The sequence below is a fragment of the Manis pentadactyla genome, chromosome 4 (genome assembly GCF_030020395.1).
Source record: "Manis pentadactyla isolate mManPen7 chromosome 4, mManPen7.hap1, whole genome shotgun sequence".
NCBI classification, from domain to species: Eukaryota; Metazoa; Chordata; class Mammalia; order Pholidota; family Manidae; genus Manis; species Manis pentadactyla.
Genome location: NC_080022.1, coordinates 39,732,551 through 39,738,153, shown reverse-complemented (window position 1 = coordinate 39,738,153; position 5,603 = coordinate 39,732,551).

Below are 5,603 nucleotides of genomic sequence, written 5' to 3'. Positions count from 1 at the left end.
GTCCCTTGGACACGGGGTTTTCCCATCTGGCTGTTCCTCTGCAGGTGGCCTTAGCAAAGAGCTGTGTTCTTCTGCACCTGGCCCCATCCTTCCCATCCCTGTTGGCATTGACTGAGAAAATGCACACCCCGTCTGTAAGCCCATTCTAACTATAGAAAGGGCGAGAAAGATCTTTTAAAGAACCAACATTTGAGAGAATGTTGAAATTAAATCAAAGTTTCAAAAACGTATACCTATCAAAAGTTTGACTAATTTCTAAAATCACATTAGAAACTATGAAGATCATCTTGGAATCACAAGCAAACCCTTCAAAGATAACAATTATCTCTTTGACTTAATTTGGCCAGTTTTAAAAAATCTGTGCTAGGTGCCCTCCTCTCTGTCCTCATAGCCTCCTCTACTTCCTTTCCAACATTATAGCACACTGTCCTTATAATTATATAATTAAATATAATAGAAATACATAATTATAATTATATAATGCAACATTCTAGCACACATTTCACACTGTAATGATTGATTTATGGGTCTTTCTTTCCCACTACAGTGAGAGCTCTTCAAGGCCAGGGACCATGTCTGATTCTCTTTATCCCAGTGCCTAGCAGGATGCCAGAGAATCCTTGAAGAGCTGGTCAGTCTCAGGGTAGCTGATAGTCACAGAGCTGCTCAATCCCTTTGCTATGGAGCCCTTAAGCTTCACTTTGGGTCGGCATTATTGGCTTTAAAATGGGGCTCTGGCTGTATCCAGCCAGCTTCACAGAGTAACTACAACTCTGAGTAGGAGGCAAATACAGTCATTTGATTGGATCTGAAGCATCACTACCACTTGCCAAGGTTTAACCACTTATTTTGCTGTCTAGCACTTGGAGAACGAGGTCTGTGGGAGGATGTGAGAGATGCTGGTTGGGTCTGTGGGTGGATGCCCTTCTTGTTTCCTGGTTTCTAGTGTCCCGAGTGACCCCAGGAACCTGTCCCTCTTTGGAGGTGGAGGATATTTGGTGGTTAACATTATGGAAGTAGCACTGCCACTCAGCTAACCCAGAAGACCAGTTTTTGGCTTTCTTTTATTTCGAGAACTTTATGAGGCATAAGCCATACATTTGTAGATCTCATACTTTACCCAAGGTTGCACTGTTAAATACTTGTCTCCAGTTTGGACATCAGCTGGATCTAACAGTGCAAGGACACCAGCTTTGCAGTGGGGAAGATGGAGAAGCTCAGAATTTTGTTAGAGATGCTTGTAGAAGAATTGGTCTATAGAGAGAGGGGATGAACTGGATAACCTCCTAAAAGGATTCATTGTCTCAGGAGTTAATGAGTAACTTAGCATGGCAGGGAAGACAAAACCAGCACAATAATGTGGTTCAGGTATAATGTACAATTACCTTTAATTAAGTGATTTCTGGAGCCAGAAGTGAATTCCCAGCCCAACAAAGACCTCTGACTGCAGTGACATCACATTGCTCGTGCATCCTTTACTTGTGGTTCAGTAAAGGACAGGTCAACTTCTGTACACCAGTTCCATTTGTGAGCCAGGATATTTCCAGTCAACAATAATTATTTCTTTCAAGTAAAGCAAGTACTCTAATGTGCTGACAACTTAATGCACAAAAGAAACTCACAGTATCAAAGGAACCATCAGAACAATTTTTCTAAAGCATAGATCTTCCCCAATGATCTTTTAATTTGCATGTCTACTGGGTCTATGAACCAGAAGTTAATAAGACAATAAAACTTTTGTATTAGTCATCTTAGGCTGCCATAACAAAATACTGAAGACTGAATGGTTTAAACAACAGAAATTTATTTTCTCAGAGTTCTGAAGGCTGCAAGTCCAAGATGAAGGGTGCCATGGATTCTGGTTAAGATGCTCTTCCTGGCTTGCTGATGCAATTGCCTTCAAGTCAGTTGTGTGCTTACATGGCAGAAAGAAAGATCTCTCTCCCTCTTCCTTTAAGGCCACCAATACTATTGGATTAGGACCCACCCTTACAACCTCATTTAATCTTAATTACCTCTTGATAGTCCTGTCTCCAAATAAAGCCATACTGGGGTTAGAGCTTCAACATATGAACTTTGGAGGGACACAATTCATTCCATAGGAAATTTCATGTAGAAAATTCAGTTTCTACTTCAGGTGGTTATGATTTAGTGTGAATTGTAATCACTAAGGTGAAATTTACAAATGTAAAAACATGTTTATCCTCAATGGGTTATTTTAGGTAGGTTTTTCTTTTAATATACTAGGAGATTTATTTGCTTTGTTTTTTGGAACGAAAGTTGTAAAGTATATTTCTCTGGAGATTTGGGAGCAAAGAACACTAAAGTACTGGAGTGGAAGGTGTGAACACTGAGCACCTTTACTCTAACTAACTAGTTATGTCATCTTAGCTAAGTCCCCAGCCCTCTTTGTGCCTCTGTTTCTTTATTATAACAAGCTGGTTTAAACAAAAAAAGCACATTAAGTTAAAATAAACCATGTTTTACAATTCCATATCTGGTTGGTTGTTTGGGGGATCCAAATCAGTATAGTGATTAGGAAAAGAATCTCCTGGCCAAAATAAGGAAAATAAAGGATGATACAATAAATATCCTTAAACTGTGGGTTCATCTTCTTCAGTTTTAAGCCCACAAAATAATTGATTGCCTTTTATGCTCACCCTTTTCCTTGGTACTAGCATTCTCCTTTTGGAAAAGCAGATGAGGACACTCATTAGCATTTGGGAATCTCTCCCCTTAGCTCAAGAACAGCCAAGGCTAGGGAATGGCTTGAGGGACCCAGAAAGAAGGACTGGCCTTGGCTCTGCACAGCCCTGAAGACAAACACTCACACTACAGCCACCCCCATCCCACCCCACCCCATACCTTCTGGAATACAATACACAGCCTTCCCTCTCTGAAAAGTAACAACCAAGGAACGCAGCACAAAATCCAGTTATTGGAGGAGAGGGAAGCACCACTCCCAGGACAGCAGGAGGGAGGGTCTGGGAGAGCTCATGGGAAGAAGACCTCTGAAAATGTATCTCTTACATAGAATCAGACTTCTGGCTTAAAAACGTTAATTCCATTACAGAGAGCCACTGAATAATTTCCCAAGGATTCCCAAAATCTCTTAAGTCATAAAAAACATCCTTATTATATTAGTATGACAAAAGGTTCCTCTGCATACTATTCCAGGAGATAGCATGGAAAGCATGAAAAAAAGCTGAATAATTACAAGGAACTAAACAAAGGAACAATTTTTAAACTTGTTCTACCTTATTTTGAAATTTATTTTTTTCAAAGCCGATTTGGAAAAAAGTTCACACCAATTCTGGAGAGAAGGTACTACAGAATCAGTTATTTACAATTCAAACAATTACAATGTTCCTTTTTAAAAAATTGAGGTACATATAATAAAATGCACAAATCCTATAATATGCTATAACAATATTATATATGTGATATGTGATATATCACATATAATGAAATATATGAAGTATACAGCTCAATTAACTTTGCTATGTGTATACACTATCAATGTTCCTTTAGACAATTACAAAGCATCTAAACAGTATCAAACCATAAAACAAGAAAAAAATATGAATAACCATTTATCTGATCTTGGACTTCTCTAAGCTTAAAAGCAATTAATGAGGAAAAGTATTGACACAACTGATCGTGTAAATTCAAAACTTCATTAAGTCTAAAACAGCAAAAATTATAAGGAAGACAAGATGGAAAAATATTTACCACAGATATAAAAAAGGATTACTGCTCTTACTATTTAAAGCACTTACATAAATGTACTATAAAACACATTAATAGACTCAGACAAAACACATGAACATTTACCCAAAAGAGGACTTCCAACTGGTTAACAAACACGTGGAAAATATTCAACCTCATGAGTAGTTTGAAAACATTTCAACATTAAAACAATACTGATAAGGGAGGTCTCAGTACCTGCCTTCCCCTTCGCTGCCTGCCTGAGGAAAAGGCTTGGAAGAAGTAAATCTTGTCAGGTTCAAGAGCTTTTTATTGTATCATGGTCTCAGAGGATGAAGTTTTTACCATGCTCTGCATTAAATATCAATTTTTATAGTCTTTGTTAATTTGATAAATGTGAATAAAAATGGTACCTTATCTGTCAAGGAGATGATAATTGAAATGGCATTTGGACAGGTCTGTACCAGCAAGGATAAGGCAAATAGTCTTTGGCTCAGAACACATTCTAATGCAGATGTAGGCAGGGGCAACCCTATTTCAGGTTCTGGCCAACTCTAGGCCCAGGCAAAGAACCTGGATTATGGGGACTGAAGATGAAGTCCATCTGTGCACCTCTACTTGCCACTGTTCTGTACACTTACATTTCCTTACAAGGAAAGGGGTCTAAGAAGGATTCGGGTGTTCTTGGAACTCTGGCCAAACATCAACTTTATATCATCCCTTTATCAAATGAAATTCCTTTATTCATTCTACAAAAATGTGTAGTCATCACTTGAGTCGCCTATCAAAATAGCTAAGAGTTTTCTTTTTTGTCTATTTTACTTCAATTATTTTTAAACCATTTTACTGAGATGATGGTTTCATGGATGTGTACTTAGTTAAGACTTTTAAAACTGATCATGCTGGCAAGGGTGCAATGAGACTGGCACCCTCATATAGAGTTTGCAGTCAAACACGCTGGGATGAAATTTTTCCAGTAATATGAAGCAAGACCCTTAAAAGTGTTCCTACAGTTTGACCAGCATTTGCACTTTCACAAAACCACCACAATAATAAAGTGTTTTGTATACAAAAATGTTCAATTTAGAATCATATATAGGTCCATGCTTGGCTAGGCTTTCAAAGTGGAGGTGACACAAGGATACAGTAAAAAGGCAAATAACATCAACTAATGGTAAGTTGTAACAAGTACTATGAAGGAAACCCACAAGGGGTTAAGAAAGAAAACAGGACTTCCTTGAGACAGACATTTAGGAAAAGCCTACACATTTAAGCTGGGGTCTAAAGGATGAGAAAAACCTAACCATTTGAGAGTTGAGACAAAAGCCATTGAGCCAGAGGGATCGGCCAGTGCAAAAGTCCCAAGGAAAGATCATTCTTGGCTTGTTCCAGGGCCAGACAGTAGGTTCAGTGAATCTGGAGAGTGGCATGCATGGAGGAAGGAGGTATGAGATGAAGTCAGAGAGGGAGGCAGAGCTAGATTATACAAGGAAAATGCTTATGCCATTATGATATTATGTTAAGTGAAAATGGGAGGATTGAAATTTGTGTTCACAATATGATCTCAGCCATGAAAAAATATGCATAAAAAGAGACTTAGAAGAAACATACTAGAATGTTAACAGTGGTTATGTGGGAGAGGCACAAAAAGAGTACTGGCTTCATATCTAGGAAAAAACAGTGTTACATCTAGGCTTCACTACTCACCACTTCGGAGGACAGTCATTTAACCTTTCGAAGTCTTAGTTACCAAATCTATAAACTTAGAAACATGTCACCTATCTCACAACAGTGTCAGATACACAGTAAGCAGGCCTTACTTAAAGAGCAGTTTTTATTATTACTACAGTTACTCCTGGATAACAGGATTATGGGTGATCTGTCTTCTTTATACT